Source organism: Microtus oregoni, unplaced genomic scaffold, assembly GCF_018167655.1.
Source record: "Microtus oregoni isolate MIOR12 unplaced genomic scaffold, Mior012 000031F_ref0000149, whole genome shotgun sequence".
Lineage (NCBI taxonomy): Eukaryota > Metazoa > Chordata > Mammalia > Rodentia > Cricetidae > Microtus > Microtus oregoni.
Genome location: NW_024543090.1, coordinates 10,210,618 through 10,230,467, shown reverse-complemented (window position 1 = coordinate 10,230,467; position 19,850 = coordinate 10,210,618).

Here is a 19,850-nt window from a genome sequence, read left to right as displayed (position 1 = left end):
TCTTAGATATGACTAGTGCATGGCGCACAATGTATTTGTCTTGTCTGGTATAACACTATAATATTTGGAGGAACTTCCTAATTCTTGTAGGAGGAGCATCCCCAAATTATGGAAAAGTAGTAGCCTACATATCAAGGGCTTTCTTTTCCTGTCAAAACTGGACCACCATGGGATTGTGTGGTCTTGGAAATAGTATAGTCTCACTTTTGATGAGTTTTCTCATTTATCAAAAACATTAAAGAATACCTGAAGATTACTCGATGATATATACATAATGTATAGCAAATAATACAAATATTTATGTAATATACATTCTTTAAAACTTTTGGAATTTAATATATCAGAATATCTAGGAAAATCTCTGGTAATATACATTTTTCTCATGTGTGTATTTATTATGATATAGGTGCTGAGGATTGAACCCAGTCCTTATACATGCTAATAGTTCTGGAATCAACATTTTTCAAATTCAGTGGTTCTGACACATTCAGAGTGATTCAGTGAACTCTTTTTCGGGTTCAAAAAATTATTCCTGGGGCTTTTTCCAACAGAAATAGAAAACACTATCCTGAGTGAGGTAAGCCAGACCCAAAAAGAGGAACATGGGATATACTCACTCATATTTGGTTTCTAGCCATAAATAAAGGACACTGAGCCTATAATTCGTGATCCTAGAGAAGCTAAATAAGAAGGTGAACCCAAAGAAAAACATATAGGCATCCTCCTGGATATTAACCTTCATCAGGCAATGAAAGGAGACAGAGACAGAGTCCCACATTGGAGCACCAGAGTACAACCCCAAGGTCCAAATCAGGAGCAGAAGGAGAGAGAGCACGAGCAAGGAACTCAGGACCGCGAGGGGTGCACCCACACACTGAGACAATGGGGATGGTCTTTCGGGAACTCACCAAGGCCAGCTGGCCTGGGTCTGAAAAAGCATGGGATAAAACCGGACTTGCTGAACATAGCGGACAATGAGGACTGCTGAGAAGTCAAGAACAATGGCACTGGGTTTTGATCCTACTTCACGTACTGGCTTTGTGGGAGCCTAAGCTGTTTGGATGTTCACTTTACTAGACCTGGAAGGAGGTGGGAGGTCCTTGGACTCCCCACAGGGCAGGGAACCCTGATTGCTCTTTGGGCTGATGAGAGAGGGGGAGTTGATTGGGGGAGGGGAAGGGATATGGGAGGGGGTGGCGGGGAAGAGACAGAAATCTTTAATAAATAAATAAATAATAATAAAAAATTAATTTTTTTCATTACAAAAGCACAGTTTTTGTATTTTAGGCACAGGTAAAGAAGAAAAAAGTTCTAGAAACTGCTTCTGAGTGGGATAGGTATGATTCAAGATGACAACCCATTTGTCCTTAACATGCAAAATGAGAGAGCCAGCTGTTTGCAAAGAAAGATCCCTTCTGAATGGGTAGCTCCATCACAGTTGGCGGACACCTGGAGAGTACAGAAGGCGTGGGTCAGTGTCTTATATCTCAGACGCAATTCTGAGCCTGAATGAAAGACCAGCTTTAGCTCTTATGCCTCTGCTGGGTTAGGAAGTCACCCACTCTGCCTTCTAATCATGACTTTTTCTTCCCATGGAAGAGATCCTCTTCTCCAGTTGCCTCTCCCTGTCACTTCCTGCCTCAAAGATAAAAGAGGACTTTAAAGTTAGAATGAGAAGTCTGCATCTAGGCAAATCTAGTAAAAACTAAATTATGCAAATTTAGTTTTTGAATAACAAACAGGAGTCCTAAGTAAGCTGCCAGGCAATCAGAACTTTTTTACCCTAAGAGATTGTAATCACATCAGTAAAGGGGAGTAGGTAGGTAAACCTGGGGGCAGGAGGCTGTCTAGGGAAAGAGGGAAATTGGAAAGGAATATGATGAGGCAAGATGTTCTAATGGTTTATTATTTTATTGCTTGTAGATCTGTACAGAAATAGTCACTACTATATAAACTAGGAATTGTGGAGGGCTATATCTTTCATAGGTTTTTGGTAGAGCAATTAAATCCTCAACTTACTGTATTTCTCCCAGCAGAGTTTATATGGTATTTATTTCTTAGAAAAGTAAAACCTTGGGCAAATATCTTATTTTACTTAATGCGAATGGTCATGGTCAATTGCAAAATAGTTGGCATTTAAAATGAATTAAGTGTGCTGAGAATGTCGCTCAGTTTGCCTGGCAGGCAAGAAGCCCCGGATTCCCCAGTACCACATAAACCAACTGTGTTGTTCTGTGCACTTAGCTTCAACACTTGGGGTTAGAAGCAAGATCAGAAATCAAAGTTATTTTTGGTTACATATTGAGTTTGAGGCCATCCCGGACTACAGGAACCCTTCTCTCTAAACAAGCAGCTAAACAAAATTAGTTAATATGCCACAGTACTTGGTCTAATCAATTAAACTTGAAAGTATGGAGAAGTCTCTTCACCTTTTGAAGGGAAATTGTTGTCAGAGAACGTGGCTCTCACTCAGAGTTTCAGAGATCTAAAGTAGTCTCTGCTTCTCTTGTTCGATGGATTTCAGATTAGACTAAAGTGTGAGAGTTGACTTTTTAATGTCAATTGTTTCATCATCACTCTGAAGTGCACATAAGACACAGCTTGATGTATTTTTCTGGCATCCTCCTGACGCACCCTTGCCCTAAATAAATCTGTTTGCCAGGATCTTGTCGCTTAAATTAGCCATCTCAAACTCTTGGTCCTGCCAACACAGGCGAACGTGCCAATGTTCTCAGCATGTCCTGGCACTTGAGCTGTTGCCTTTTCTTTGGCTCTCTATGAGTACCTGGGGCCATCATACTTCCTTTGCAAGTCTGATGGATTTGTCCATAAGTAAGGATTCAGGATTGGTTGGACTTGCTCTGGGGTCTCTCCAGGGTGTGTGTCTTTCACAAAGTATTTTTAGTTACACAATGTATATTGTTCAGAATTTATCATGCACATACTTGCAGACTGGTAAAGCCACCTGCCAGAGATGAGAACCTTTTAAGTTGTTGTCAAACGTCATAAAATATGTTCCATGATTAATTTTGTGGGTACAGACTGGTTTTTGCACAGAGTCCAAAATTTGGGATATGTCACAGTGACTAAATGGCACTGGCATGCTGAATGAATTTGGAATTTGTTTTGTCAAGTGTGGGAGCAGGCACGCAGATGGGCTTTGATCCAGTGGTGCTGCTTGGAATTCTCATTATAGCAATGATGTCACTTGTCACGTGGAGTTGGTGATAATCCTGCTAAATTATGAAAAAAGCATGGCAAGAGAAAGAACTTAGCTTGGAAAGGTTTCCCTATTAGTTGACTTTGACTTAAAGGACATCAGCTTTGTTTCCAGGCCTTAAAAACATACTTAGTAGAAATACATGCTGGAGAGGAAACCTGCAAACTTGAAGAAGGACCTACCTCATGTGAGTACCTTCCCTTTTCAGAGAAGGTGTCACAAAACAGAGTTTTAGATTAGATCAAGAAAAACACCTTTCTACACTATCTAATAAAGGCCAAGGAATTTTGCTTCATAAGAAAAGCTTTGTCTGTTCAAAATAACAGCAACTGTGCTGGGAAATGGAAGAATGCAAACACAACTTTTATTTGACTAAGAAGTACGGGCATATTTCTCACCAAGTCGGTACATCACAACACTTCAGTGTTTAAAAATATGCTCACGATGCAGCTAACAGTGTGCTTAGAGGGAAATTGATAGTTTTAAGTACCTATATTTTAAAAAAAACAAAAAACAAAACAAGATCTCTTGAGAACCACATGCTAAAACCAAACTAAACAGAAGGAAAAGGATGACAAAGGCTTGAGCAGATGTAACGGTAAATACAGACAACACAGAACAGAAAACCGAGCAGAAATCAGAGCAATGGGAAAACCGAAGCCAATATTTGATCTCTTCTTCTTTTCTTTCTTTTCCTTTCATTCTTCTTTCTTTTTTATTTCCTTCCTTGCACTTCCTTCTTCCTTTCTTTTGTCCTTTTTCTTCTCTTTTTTTTTCTTTAACAGATTCTCACTATGTAGCCCTTGCTGGCTTGGAACTCATCATGTGGATCAGATTCACTCCACCTCCCAAATGCTAGGACTAAAGACCTATGCCACCATACCTGGACTGTATTTTTTGATTTTTGTGAAAAGACCAGCTCAATGAAAATTCTGTTACAAGGTTGATAAAAAAAAATGAATATCAAAATTAGGAGTAAAAGAGGTGGCATAGCATCACCACCAACCTGTAGGAATACAAAGTAACATAAGGAATGCTCAACATTGCTGTCTGTCTCCAGACATGCACATAGCACTACATATACTATATATAGCCATATATAATGCAAATTGTTACTTTTCTGGCAGATGCAATTCTAAATATTCATACCACAGGTTTACAATGTAGATTTTTTTTAAATCTGAAAATTGTCAAACATGGCATGAACGTTTATATTTTCTCAAACCTGTAAAAATTTGGGGGGACATATTTCTGTTTAAAAGTTCTGGTATAGCATTTAGCATAACATATATTTTCAAATTCTAGTTTTATATTTGTGAATCGGGATTAGGTAAAGCTTCATACATCCCCAGAGTGAAAAACAATGTGCCTTTCCCATGAGAAACAAATCCAGAGATTAAGTTATGTGGTACAGGGGCTGGAGAGCTGATGGCTCAGAGGTTAAGAGCACTGGCTGCTCTTCCAGAGGTCCTGAGTTCAATTCCCAGCAACCACATGATGGCTCACAACCATCTGCAATGAGATCTGGTGCCCTCTTCTGGTGTGGAGGTGTAAATGCAGGAGGCACATTGTATAAATCTTAAAAAAAAGAAGTTATGTGGTACACCTATGATAGCCCCTTGCGGGGAGTCCCAGTCACTGTAATTTGTACTGCGGTGCTAGGCTATGGTTTCCATAGTCAAGTGCACTCATGATCTGTCCTGGCTGCTGGAGCTCCAGCCACCACATATAGATTGTACAGTAGGAAAACAAAGACTATGACATCGCCCACGAATAAAAAGTTCCTTCCCTGGCGAATCAATGGCCTTTTTCTGTTTTGTTCTTCCAGTGTGTTGAAATGAGCATCCTACTGCATGACTCTGACTGGCCTGGAACTTTCTGTACATATATGTCTCTGCTGATTTCAAACTTGAGGTGCCCTTGCCTCAACCTCCCCATGCTAGAACTGCAGATATGTACCACCATGGTTGCTGTGAGCCAGCAGGTTTTAAGCATCCTTTTTTGAAATTCCAAACCATACTTTAACCTTTGTTTCATCTATCAGTACTTTGTTACATGCCTCTGTCTACTGCAAAGGGACTAGAAAATAAACATACGTCTCTGTCTGTCTATGTGTATTTGTATTGTATGTATTATGTTACATGTTGATGTGAAAAATATCTCACAGAAGCAACTTAGGGGAGGGAGGATTTGCTTCGGTTCATGGTTTCACAGGGAAGCATAATGGAGTTCATAGCAGTGCAGGGCATAGCTGGGCTCCTATGTCACAGTGAAGTGTACAATGCAGTCCATGGTTGGGCTCCTATCGATACAGTGCAGTGCATAGTTGGGCTCCTATATCACCATTCAGGATACAGTGGGGTGCGTGGGTGGCTCCTATGTCTTCACAGTGTGGGATACAGTGCAGTGCGTTGGTGGCTCCTATGTCTTCACAGTGTGGGATACAGTGCAGTGCGTTGGTGGCTCCTATGTCTTCACAGTGTGGGATACAGTGCAGTGCGTGGCTGGGCTCCTATGTCTTCACAGTGTGGGATACAGTGCAGTGCGTGGCTGGGCTCCTATGTCACAGTGCAGTGCGTGGCTGGGCTCCTATGTCTTCACAGTGTGGGATATAGAGCATAGGTCAGAAATAATAACCTTTAAAGACTGTCTGCCTCCCAACGACTTACTCTTTCCCTCTAGGCCCGAACTTCTGAATGTCCCACAACTTCCCAAAATAGTGTCACTCGTCAGGAACTGGATATTCAAACATACAAGCAAGCCCCTAAGGATGGTTTCCTTCCAAACCATGGCTGTTTGTTTATCTTCATCTTGGTGTCTGACCCCACAGTTTCATGCATGCCGAGTGCATACCCTACACTGACCTCACATCCAGTTCCAAAATCTTCTATTGGGGCTGGAGAGATGGCTCAAAGGTTAAGAACATTGCCTCCTCTTCCAAAGGTCCTGAGTTCAATTCCCAGCAACCACATGGTGGCTCACAACCATCTGTAATGGGGTCTGCTGCCCTCTTCTGGCTTGCAGGCATACACACAGACAGAATATTGTATACATAATAAATAATAAATAAATATTTTAAGAAACAAAGTCTTTTATTTTTAACAACATGGAGCACAGCTATGAAATCACAGTTCTGACTACCAAGAACAAGCAGAAATGAATATTGTTATAAACCTCTTGTGAGCTTTCCCCAACATATCACAGTCTTTAAAACATCCAAAAATGCAGTCTCTGGAGCATTCTAGTCAACTGGTTTCTCTAGACCAATCACCATCATACTATTTAGCCAGCCAACTCTAAAGTATTCACTACTCAGGAGGCGAGAACTGTCTGATAGAATTCTGCTCTCAAGGAGCTTTCAACCCATTTGGGCAGAGGAGAATCCCTAGGATGCTTCCACTCACGGGTTTGGAGTTTATTCCTCTTATGATCTGAAGCGCTAGATACTTTAAACGGCAGACTCATTTAGTTTGCAAACAGACTCACTAAATTCAAGAAACCCATATTACAATGCTAACCTAAACTCTGTTTGAAAGTTAATTTTTACTTAGGGAACAAAAGTTGCAGCTGGCCATGGTGCACACCTATAACCTAAAGACTAGAGGGGATAGGGCAAGAGAATTAGGAATTTGAGGCTAGCCTAAGTTACATGGCAAGATGTTGTCTCAAGAAAAAGAAACAAAGAAAATAGAAGTCCCACATGTGAAAATTAAAACAAGGAAGTAAATGCCTTCACATCTCTTTTTTTCTTCCTATAACTTTCTAGGTATAGAGAAAAATCATAGCAGTATTAGAATAATTTTTAGCTACTCAGTCTTTCCACTCATCCAGTCAATTAAATGGTTAGCCAGAAGACAAACAGACTGAGAAAACAGCTTGATAATTAAATGTAGCAAGTATGTCTTAATTTCTCAGTATGGTGAGGTACTGTGCAGGGCACTAGGGAGACTAGTCTCTCAAACAGTTTATACAGATAGTAGGAGGGAGCTGGGACACAGGACAAAAGAGAGATGGTGATAAATGTTTTTATTGGAGTCCTTGCTATTTTTTGTGGATTTGGCGGCAAGAATTTTGATAGAGATGCAAAGTGTTGTTGGATAGAGTAGGGAGAAATGACTTATCACAGGGCAAGTCAGCGAGCAGAGGTGATCACTGGGCAGTAACCCCAGCTCCTCACAAGCCTGCTCTGCAGAACCACACGGGGCTCCAAACAGGCCACACCTGTCCACCTTCTCACACACCTTTCATTCTGAGTGATATTTTTTTTTTCCAGCAAACTTTTGCTCATCCTTTAAGACCAGTATCAGAGCCAGAGCCTTGGGGTACAGGTCAGTGTTGGAATCCTTGCCTCAAATGCATGAGGCCCTGCCCTTCATTTTCAGCATCACTGACATAACTAACTAAATAAAATGTATTTCCAAATGTTTTGTTCTCTGGTACATGTAATAAAGATCACCAATACTGTACTGTGTTTGCTCAAGTGTTTATGTTCCTTGACCAGAGAAAACCCCACTGTGTGTGTGTACACATGTGTATGTGTGTGTGTTTGTATATGCATATGTATTTATTTGTGGGTATTCATGTATATTTGTGTGTTTGTGTATATTCATGTATGGATGTGTATCTGTGAGTATGTGTGTAGGCATATGTTTGTTTGTGTATGTGAGTCTGTGTGTGTGTAATTGCATTTTATTCACCTCTCATTCTTCAGGAGATAGCAAATATTACCTAGGCTTATTTTCTAGGCTAAGTGGTCGCCAGTTGAGTCGTGGGTAGCGGGAGTGAGTAGCAGAGGGGAGCATTGTGCCCATAGAGTCTTTGTTAGGTGGTTGTTAAAACAATATTTTCATCCTTGATAATTTTATGTTTTGAACTTCATCTCCTAGCTTAAATATTTCCTTCTGATAGATGATATGCTATCAGGAAGAACAAAAGGAATATGGCTTCAAGCCTTGGACGAATAAGCTAAAATCATGTTTTAATATGCCTTTTAGAGTACTTCCCTGTTATTAATTTAACATTGACCTGCTTATTATGATCCCATTATCAAGGAAACAATTATAAAAATCATTAAGAGCTTCTACAGATCTCAGCCACTGACTCATCTTGATAGTTCTCAATGAACTTGACCTGAACTTCCCTCATTCAGAATATTAGGTAAAATTTTATTTTTCTAAATGTTACTGAGCATTTCTCCTTGGGCTGATTTTTTTGTGTTTTATTGTTATGAATGCAAAGAACGCTCTATGCAGAAACAGCTGCACTCTTGGGGCTGTGCCAGATATGGGTTAGAGACCCTTTTGAAAACATCCTGCTCCCTAGGAACTAAACAGTACTCTTCCCCAGCAGTTCTCAAGCCTGTAAGGCTTTCAATTGAACCCTGAAGCATATAACCGTACCTGCATCTTGAGGCTGAAGTAAGGCTTTCCTGGCATCAGAAACCTACACTTTGAATAAAGATAGCTTACCCTTTCTGCCTGTCATTTTGTCTTGTGTTAGCCTCAGGAACTTAAACTTCTTCACAAATGGACAAACTGCCTTAGATAGTGACTCTCAATTCTTCTAGCACAAGGTTGGAAGTGAGAGCCACTTATCTTGGGTTCAAGAAGTGGTAAATCTAACATCAAAGTATCAAAGGGTCTCAAAGTTCTGGTGAGTTTCTGGCATAACCCTCACCTCTTTTCTTCCCCACCACAAAGAGCCTCAACAATCTGCCCAAGAGGTAGGTGGTCAAGGACAATTCTAACACTTCCTTTGTTATTCCAACTTACCCGGCCATTCTTAAGACCTAAATCTTTGTGATTAATTCTCTTTCCTGACCACATTTTTCCCTTTTCCTCTCCTATCCATTTCTATGCCCTGAAATCTATCTGAGGCAAAAGCCCTGTGGTTTTAACCTTCTTTATGAGTGTCCATTACACTTTATTATTCTAAATGAAGCCTGGTCCTTCCAGAGTCTTGTTTTCTTGCATCCTAGCCAAGTGGTACTTGGTGTGTGTGTGTGTGTGTGTGTGTGTGTGTGTTTCCCCCTCATGTTACTTTGTGGTAAATAAATAACACTACCATTATTTCAGCCCTTTTTCCTGAAAATAAAGTATGATTTTTGTGAATTCAGTGAAATAGAAGCTGTTGATGGTATGTACATAAATTTGGGGTGAAATTTTGGACATTGTTTCTTTTTCATCACTCCAACCAGAGCAAGTTCTCATCTCCCTTGAGGAATTTTGGTGGGGAAGCAATGACATCATGACTAACTCTCTTTTCTATTGTAAACATCATCTCCTTTGGGGTCATTTCTCTTATTCTATGACGAGTTAAGCCTCCAGTTGACCCTCGCCCATTCCAACAACACATCTGTCCCAATCCTTCATGATTTCCACCTCCATGTAGACCAGAGGATCTTAGCCTTCACAATGCTATGACACTTTAGTGTAGTTCCTTGTGTTGTGGTGACACCCTACTGTAAATTATTTTATTGCTGCTTCATAATTTTGTTACTGCTATGATGTGTAATGTAAATATTTGTTACGCAGGATAGCTGATCTACAACTCCCAAGGGGTCTCCATCCACAGGTTGAGAATCACTGATGTAGATAGTCATTTTAATACTCTGGCTTCTGAGTACTTGGATCTGTTCTTCTGTAATGATCTCATGCCTTCCTAACCTTGGCCACTCATTCCCATAGGATGATCCATTTATATACTCTTGTGACACAGACATGGATGCCTGTCCATAATATCAGCCACTGATATTCCCTTCCAGGACCACCACCTATTTCCAGCTCCCTAAAAGTTCCTTGGCTCACCATCTTTTCATTGTCCTTCATATTCCACATATCCTCATTACATCCTATCCATCCAAGATCTCAGTTCATGATGAAGCTGGCTTTACACACTCTGGCAATTCTCACATGTCCATCTTTCCTTTGCAGAATTCCATTCCAGTTATTTATAATTGTCTTCATACTTTACACCTCTCTCTGGTTATTCTTTGACTAAAGAAAAGTACTCAGCTTTATTGTGTAGTCTCGTTTTAAAGTCATAAACCATGACATTCAAGGGTCCCTAGAAGTTCTGATGAATTTCCCTATTCTATTCACTCGTCACTGCACAATTTCAACATTTCTCTCTCTCTCTCTCTCTCTCTCTCTCTCTCTCTCTCTCTCTCTCTCTCTCTCTCTCCCCCCCCTCCCTCTCTCTCTTGCTCCTTTCCTTTCCTTTTCTTTTTTTTTTTTTTTGAGATAGAGTCTCCCTGTATAATAGCTCTGTCTGTCCTGGAACTTGCTTTGTAGATCAGACTGGCCTCAAACTCACAGAAATTCATCAGCTTCTCCTCCTGAGTGTTGGGATTAAAGTCATGCACCTGGCTCAATATTTTTCTTTCTCAAGTTTTCAGCACATTCTCCTTCACTCTTCATTGAAATCTTCCATTCCTGTTTCACTGTAAGTACCAAACAATCAGATGAGACCTTCTACATGAGACCTGTATTGTTTCTTTTTTCTTTTCTCCTTCCTTCCTTCCTTCCTTCCTTCCTTCCTTCCTTCCTTCCTTCCTTCCTTCCTTCCTTTTTATTCTGAGACAATGTTTCTCTGTAGCTTTGGAGCCTGGCATGGAACTAGCTCTTGTAGCCCAGGCTGGCCTTGAACTCACAAAGATTCACCTGCCTCTGCCTCCCGAGTGCTGGGATTAAAGGCATGAACCACCACTTCCCGGCTGAGACCTGTATTCTTTCTGACCACTGCCTGTATCTTTGCCATATGTTGGCACTTTCCCAGTGTTGGGTGGGTGTGTCCATGTTTCTATGTAAAATCTATTAACAACAGGTTCTCAGACCTCAAGCCTTCTCAAGGGTTAGAAGTACTACTCTAACACTTTAAAAAATAAGAGCTTCTACGTTCTTTATTCTTAATTTTATTTCCATTAGCATATAAGTACTGTACCTCTCATATTAAAATATTTTCCATCAATTCATATTGCCTTCAAAACAAGACTTCTTCACAGTGTGGTCCATCTATGGATAGTATTCATTTCTTCTTCCCATTCCCTTTTGAGCTACTTAATAAGACTTACCTAAAGCATTTCACAGCTCTGATCTGGGCCATTAGTCAATCGAGAGTCCCTCTTCCCAGGTGATTGTGGGTTGTAGCAAGTTAACAATAAGAGTTAATCAGCACACACGAGAAGGCTCTGCAGCTGGCAAGGACTCAGAGGAGACAAAGGTTAGTGTGTTCAGATGTAGAGTGGAGAGAGGATGTTCCATGTTGCCAGAACTAGCCACCTATTCTTAGTCATTTCTCATATGAAACAATTGAGTGCTTCCTCCTTGCCATGCTTACTCTGTTTGACTTCTGGGATGTCATCTACTTGAGTCTTCTCTCATTTCAATGGATAGTTTCCCAGTCTCTTAAAATAGTCCTCCTTTGTCTCCCTGGAGTCTTAATTTTGGAAGACTCAAAGGGCTGCGTCCTTATCCCTCTTCTGTTTTCTGGCTATACTCACTTATTGTACGATTTCATTCTGTCTCATGGTTGTGTGCTCTCTATATTAGTACTAGCTAATGAACTACCATACAAGCTTTCATTATAGTTTTGAATTTTCTAATAGTTACATTTTAAAAAGTATAACAAGGTCAACAAGCAGACCCTGTGGGCAAAGGTGCTTGTCTCTAAGCATCTCGACCTGAGTTTGATCGCACATGCACTATGGCACACTTACAATAAATGAATATAAAATAATTAAATGAAAAGGGACAAATTAGATCAATTTTAGTAGCACTTTAATTCAACTCTGTATATTGAAAGACTCAACATTTCAACATGTGATCGATATAAAATATTTAATGATATGTTTCCTATTCTTTGTTCTTCGAAATCAAATATTTGCATTTATGGCTTATCTCAATTAGAAAAGCTTACAGAAGTCTTCGGTAGCTATGCGTGACTGGAATGGACAGCATAGATCTCCAAGGTGGACCCTAGCTTTTACTGAATCAAAGTGAAACTGTTGTAAAGTTTGGAGGAGGGAAATGATATGACTAAATTAAATTCTTTTAATTTATTTTTGTTCTGTGTATATATTGCTTGCTTACAGGTATGTGAACCACGTGCAGGACTGGTGCCTGTGGATCCCAGAAGAGGGCATTGGATCTCTTAAAACTGGAGTCACTGTTGGTTGTGAACAACCATGTGGGTTCTGAGAACTGAACCCAGGACTTTCTCTCTGCAGGAACAAGTGCTTTTAAGTATGGAGCCATGCCTCCAGCCTCAGCCAGTCTTACATTTAAAAGGCCACTGTGGACATGTTGTTGAAAGCAAACTGTGAGGGAGCAAGGAGGGAGCAGTGAGATTGTTAAGTATGTGAATTCTGTGAAGTATGATGGGAGGGAGGTGGCGCTGAAGGCCAGGAAAAGGAACTCTGTTATGAGAAAAAATGAGTAGGATTTCTAGATAGAATTTTTTATTCATTCTTTAGTTGAGGAGTGTCTACGTTGTTTCCAGTTTCTGGCTATTATGAATATATAATATATTATGAATAGCCACAGTGAACATAGTTGAACAAGTGTCCTTGTGATAGGATGGAGTGTCCTTTGGATAAATGTTCAAGAATGATATAGCTGGGTCTTGAGACAGATCAATTCCCTACTTTCTGAGGAACTGCCATATTGATTTCCAAAGTGGCTATACAGGTTGGCAATCCCACCGGCAATGGAGGACTCTTCCCCTTGGTCCATATCTTTGCCAGCATGATCTGTCACTTGTGTTATTGGTCTTTGCCATTCTGAGAGGTGTAAGTTGGAATCTCAAAGAAGTTTTGATTTGCATTTCCCTGATGGCTAAAGAGGTTGGACATTTCTTTAAGAATTTCTCAACCATTTGAGATTTCTCTCTTGAGAATTCTCTGTTTAGATCTGGAATGCATTTTTAAATTGTATCACTTGGATTGTTGATGTTTAGTTTCTTAAGTTCTTTATATATTTTGAATATTAGCCCTCAATCAGATGTAGAGTTGGTGAAAATATTTTTCCATTCTGTATGTTATCATTTGGTCTTATTGACAGTACCTTTTGCCTTGTAGAAGCTTTTCTGTTTCATGAGGTCCCATTTATTAATTGTTGATCTTAGTGCCTGCATTATAAGTGTTCTGTTTAGGAAGCTGTTTTTTTGTTCTCATGCATTCAAGATTGTTCCCCGCTTTGTCTTCTATCCAATTCAGTGTATCTGGGTTTATGTTGAGCTCTTTGATCCACTTGGACTTGAGTTTTGTGCAGGGTGAATAAATATGGGTTTTTTTTTGACTCCTTCTACATGCAGATATCCAGTTTGATTAACACCATTTGTTGAAGATGCTGTCTTTTTCCCATTGTATATTTCTGGCTTATCAAAAATCAGGTGTCCATAGGTGTGTGAATTTATGTCTGGGTCTTCAGTTCAATTCCACTGATCATTGTGTCTGTTTTTATGTCAATACCATGCAGTTTTTATTACTATAATTCTGTAGTACAACTTGAACTCCGGGATGGTGATGCTCCAGCACCTCTTTTTATAGTTCAGGATTGTTTTAGCTATTCTATTTTTTTTCCATATGAAGTTGAGAATTCTCCAAGATCTGTAAAGAACTGTGTTGGAATTTTCATGGTGCTTATTTATTTGGCTTATTTGCTTAATATGACCTCAAGTTGTATCCATTTTTTTTAAAAAGGAAAATGACATAATTTAGTTCTTTTTTATGGTTGATTGAAACTCTATGGTGTGTTAATGCTACATTTTCTTTATCTATTAATCTGTCAACGAATCCTGGGTTGATTTCATCACTTGGTTACTGTAAATTGTACTACAGTAAATATTAATGTTTAAGTTATCTCTGATATGTTGAGCTAAAGTATTTTAGATATAGAAGGAGAAATAGTATAGCTGGGCAATGGAATATGCCCATCTTGAAAATGCAGTCAAAGCCTCTTCAATTAAAATCAATTGCCTCATGGGTTGGGGAGAGAGGTTCCCTCTAACCCTTTGCCCCTCACCACCTGCAACAGATGAGGAAGTCGACCCTCACCCTTACCAGCTGCAGCACTCAGGAAAGCAGTCTTTGCTCACCTCGCCTGGGCAGCACCATAGAGCTGACCTTGGTGGAGGCCTTGAGGATGTGAAAGAGGGATAGCTGGCCACACCCCCTCATCTGCCATGTGGTGGTGAGGGTAAGAGAAATATGCCCTCTCTGCTTGCACCTGCCACTGTTGCCCTTGGGAAAGTGGGCCCTGCTCCTCGCCTGGGCAACACAACAGAGCTGACCCTACTGACAGGGTTGCAGGTGGACTGCCGAGAATGAGAGAATGAGAGTATGAGAGATCCGGCCCTGTCCTTCATCGGTCATATGATGGTGTGGGCACTGGAGAGATTTCCTTTTCCCTCCCCCGCCCTCACAAGTGGCCTCCACACCTTACCTGGGCAACACAGTAGAGCTGTCCTGGTGGTCTAAGTGTAAGAGTGCTGACCCTGAGGTTGTAAACGCAGGAGATCTGGCTCCACCCAGAGCTCACCCTGGTGGTGAGTCCTGTGGAGATCTGAAAGGCTGACCAACCCTGTCGCTACCCAGGCCCAGAACCCAGAATATGAGTTGACCCACCCCAACAACCACCCCATCCATGATCTATGAGAACACTTGAAAGGGCCGGTCCTGCAGACCCAAAGCTGCAGGATCTCCATGACACCGGGCAACAACAGGATAACCAAGAGGAGTTCCAGTGAGGGCCCAGCATCAATAGTGTAGCACAAACCAGAAGCCTTGAACCAGACCAATGACTCTTTGAAATGAACACTTGCAAGCAAAGATGTATGGACAAAAGGGTTTCCTGCATGACTCACTGTGTCACTATAGCTTCCTGAGATTTTTCTTTTTATTCTATTTTTTTCTCTTAAATTTTATTTTATTGGGGGAGGCATTGCAAGGGCCTAAAGTGGATAGGAAGGGATGGGAAATGAATGGGATCATGGGATCGAGATGTATGATGTAAAAGACCCAAAGAATAAATAAAAAGAAAGCTTTAAATAAAAAAGAGAAGAAAATCAATTGCCTCTCTGGTTCCAGTAATTTGGGGATGTAAAGGGTAGTTTCTAAGGGTAGAGTTGGGTAGGAAATAAACAGCAAGCCTAGGGCTTAGTATTATAGTAACAAATAAGATAGAGGAGGAGAAGTAAATAGGAGCAGGGCTGGGATGGGAATAAGAAAGATGCGGAAGGAGACAGGCAGCTTTAACTAAAAGGCTAGATGAACACAGAGATATGAAAAGCTGTGGGCTTTGAAAACCCCATCAAAACCAAATGAAAATAACAGAAAGGGGTAGTGGTGAGGACAGAATGGGGAAAGCTGTTTCACTAAGAAGAAATTGGGTATTAAATAGGGGAAGAATAAAACTGCATCAAAGTGGACAGCAGGGCAAAGTCTCCAGGTAGCGTTAACCCCACAGATTCGAGAAGAAAGACTACTGACCCGTGTAATAGTACTTTCTCACTGGGACCACCAGTTGGCAAATAACGACACAGGCTTATTATTAATTATTAAAGCTTGGCCTTAGCTTGGGATTTTTTCCTAACTAGCTCTTACAGCTTAATTAACCTGATTCTAATAATTAGCATTTTGTCACACGATTAGGTTACCTTTCCTCTGTCCTGTATATCTGATTTGTACTGCATCCTGTTGGCATCTCCAATGTGCCTAGATTCATCCCTCTGATTTCCTCTCTCTCTGCCTGGAAGTCCCGCCTATCCTTTCCTGTCTAGCTATTAGCCATCCAGCTTTTTATTACATCAACCACAGGTATACATCTTCACAGAGTGTACAAATACCCCACAACAGACCCAAACCATAGCCAAATTAGTTAAAGCAAGCTTTTTTATTTGTGTATTATGGGTTGTCTTCCCTTAAGGCAGGGTTCAAGAGGTCCGCATTAGATGAGGGGAAGATGCGGTTTTCATAGCTCAGGGGTAAGGGGTTTCCCAATGGGGGATTTGGTAGGCAAATAAGCAGGGGTTTCAGAAGCAGAACATAGCATAACAAGCTGGTTATCAACCTTCTGAAACAAAGGCATCGTTGCAAGGTGGTCATTACAAGCTGGTCATAACCAACCTTCTGAAAGAAAAGCATTGTTGCCATTCTGAAACAGGCAGCACAGAACTATTTGTAGTTAAGGTTACAGGTGGGGCATAGCCCAATCCTTGAGGAACAGATATAACCATGAACAGAAATGAGCCTAGTTTGTCTTTATTATAAGATGGCTTTCTAGCGCCAGATAGAGGCAGGCTTGTCTATCAGCAGTCCCTCCCCTGGCCTGGCTTGGTGGGCCTGTATTTATGAGACTACCTCAATCTGTAGTTTAGATCACATTTTCACCTTGTGAAATATTGCATGGTTCTGACTCAGGGTTTCCCCCCTCTAGCTAGAGCAGTGCTTCTCAACCTTCCTAATGCTGCGACCCTTTAATACAGTTCCTCATGTTGTGGTGACCCCAACCATAAAACCATAAAATTGTTGCTATTTTATAACTATAATTTTGCTACTGTTATGAGTCATAATGGAAATAGATGATAAGCAGGATATCTCATACGCGACCCCTTCAAGGCCGAAACCCACAGGTTGAGAACTGCTGAGCTAGAGGTATTCTATAGGTCAGATATTAGCATATGGTACTTGAAAAGTGTACCCTGGAAGGAAGGACTGTTGGCTATAGCTGCCAACTCAGCAGGGCTGGATTTAAAATGGTGATTGTTACTGCTCTGGTCAAGGGTCCAGAAGAGAGAATTTTCCTGGCAACTGTCCCTTCATTTACCTTTGCAGCTGTCACAGGGAACTATGGGTTCTCTCTCTCTCCCCCTTTCTCTTCTCAAAATTAATGAAAGTATAACGTGAATTTTTCGAGGCTCTTTCTTTATCTACACTCGTGGTTCCAAGCCCTCACACTGGCAGAGCCTCTTGGCTCCTCCTCTGCTTTGCTCTCCCAGTTTCCTTTCTTTCAGAGAGACTGAAACAGTTTTTCCACGGTCACCTACATGTAGGCTATCTTCTCTCCAGCAATCTCGGATAAACCTGGAGATTCTAGGAGTCCATGCATATGAAGTAATAGGGGCGGCGGGGCTGCGTCCCCAACACCCCAGCCGCCTGCCCAGCTAGCTTATGCCCGAAATAACAACACACAAACTGTATTCATTTAAACACTGCTTGGCCCTTTAGCTCTAGCACTTACAGGCTAATTCTCACATCCCGATCAACCCATCTCTAATAATCTGTGAGCACCGGTCTTACCGGGAAGATTCTAGCCTAGTCCATCCTGGGTCGGAGCTTCATGCCAGGAGCGGGGCATGGCGTCTCTCTCAGGCGTCTGCTCCCTAGAGGAGAGCTGTCAAGTCTCTGACCTCACTTCCTCTTCCTCCCAGTGTTCTGTCCTGTTTTCTCCTCCCACCTATCCTCTAACCAATAAAATGGGCCAGGGCAGTGCCTTTATTAGCCAATGACCTTCCTCCATCATTTCCCCTTTTTCGGTTTAAACAAAAAAAAAAGGCTTTAACATAGCAAAATTACATATAACAAAACAGTTATCAAGTAAAAGTTACAATAATCTTTATCATAACTAAGGAAAACTATAACTATAACTAACTATTCTTAACTCCATCAAAGACTCCAGAAAGATATATTACCTAAGTAAACAAGAACTAAGAAACTTAGTTCTAGAAATGACAAAGACATCTCGCTGCCTGGACAGTCACCCAAAGTTCTTCTGTACCGTTGGGGCATCCATCTTCAGCCTTCAGGCCCATGGTATCCAGCAGACATTTCCATAAAGCAGGAAAATTCAAAGTCAGTTCAGTCACTATCTGTTGTGTCCTGCAGAATGTCTTGCAGACTCTTTCAAAATGAATCAGGAACCCCGAAAGATCATCTCACCTTAGGCAAGTTCAGTAGTCCTCTCTCTGCGGGTTCTCTGTGTCCAGTTGCCCAAATGGCTATCAAAACTCCATAACGAGCCTCTTCGATGCCCATCTTCCTCTTGAAGTAGATTGGTGCTGCCAGGAGCAGAGTGTCTCATTGTCATGAAAAGTCCTCAGTTATTAAAACATTAAATGTCCTATTCTGTAATCTTTGAAAGACATGAAGAATGTCTATCTAAAATATATCTCTATATATCTAGAAAATCTAACTAACATGACTACAAGCTTTACTATTATCGATGATTATCCATTAACAACCTATATTTCTTAATTATACAGTACATATTTAAATGAACTACACAATCACAATACCTTAATCAAAATCAGAAACACTTATACATATAACAAAATTGACCTTAAATCTCTATCAGTAAAGCAAAATCTATACTAATGTAAATTATTCATATCTATATCATATCCCCCTTTAAATGTAAAAGAACGTTTATAAACCATATTTGGGAACATGGGCGCAGTTTTTTCTCTCCAAACTGCTTCCTGCTGAATGGGGACGTCGTTAATTAGGTCTTTCATGGTATAACCTGTGTGCTAGTTTCATCTCAGTTGGCAGTTGAGCGAAGCAATTTTCTGAAGGTGTTCACACCAACCCTTCAGGAGGGTGTGGTCCATCATACCAAATCGGAATAGAAGAAATGAACAGCGTCTCATCCTCTGTGAAAACAAAATAAGAAACTCCTTTCCAAAGTATCATATCCTTAGATCCAAATTCATAATATCTATGTTGGATTAGTTCAGCAGTATTTATAAATAAATATCTTTTAGCATCTGTTTCTCCTTCCTCAGCATTTAAACAATTCAAAGAGAGCATAATAGCATACAGTATCAAAATTCTCTGTGTATTTTCCATCTTTGTGCAGCTTTGTTTTAACCTCTATTTTGTTTATTTTTACTTTTAATTCTTTGCTTTTTGAGACAGGTTCTCTGTATCTTTGACCTGAAGTAACTCTGTAGACCAGGCTGTCTTTGAACTCTCAGAGTTCCGCCTGTCTCTGCCTCCCAGGCATTCGGGATTAAAGGTGTACACTACTACACCTTGAACTCACTGAGATCTGTTTATCTCTGCCTTCTAGGCACTGGGATTAAAGGCGTGTGCTACCACACACAACAACTCTCTTCCTTTTTTTTTTTTTACTTTAAGAACTTCAACTTTTAGTCTGCATATATTTTTAACACAGTGTAAACCATTTAAAATTTTTCTTTGTCTTTGACGCTCTCTTTACTGTATCTCTCTCTGTTTTTCTGACCACATGAGTCTTTAATTTACCAAGCAATATCAGTAGGATTAAAGGTGTGGCTTTGCCAACTAGATCCAGTCCATTCCTTAGCTTTCCAGCCTCAAGGTGGATATACAGGCTGTAGCCATGTTTACTGCAACAACTGTATGGCATTTCAAGGTCCCTGCCAGCAAGTGAGCTACAACAGACAACACTCAAGTCCTCTCTTGGTAGCCGGCCCTCCTGCCTCAAACAGTCAGTTTGCCCTGGCAGGATGGCCCAGAAAGCCGGCATTTTTAAACGGTGCAGCTTTTTTCCTGCTACGGCTGAAAACCGAAAAGCATGCGTTCAGCTTTTCGTCAACACCGTTTAAGTGTTTCGTGGCAGGACCTCTTAATGAGCTGCAGACTTTGCAGCTA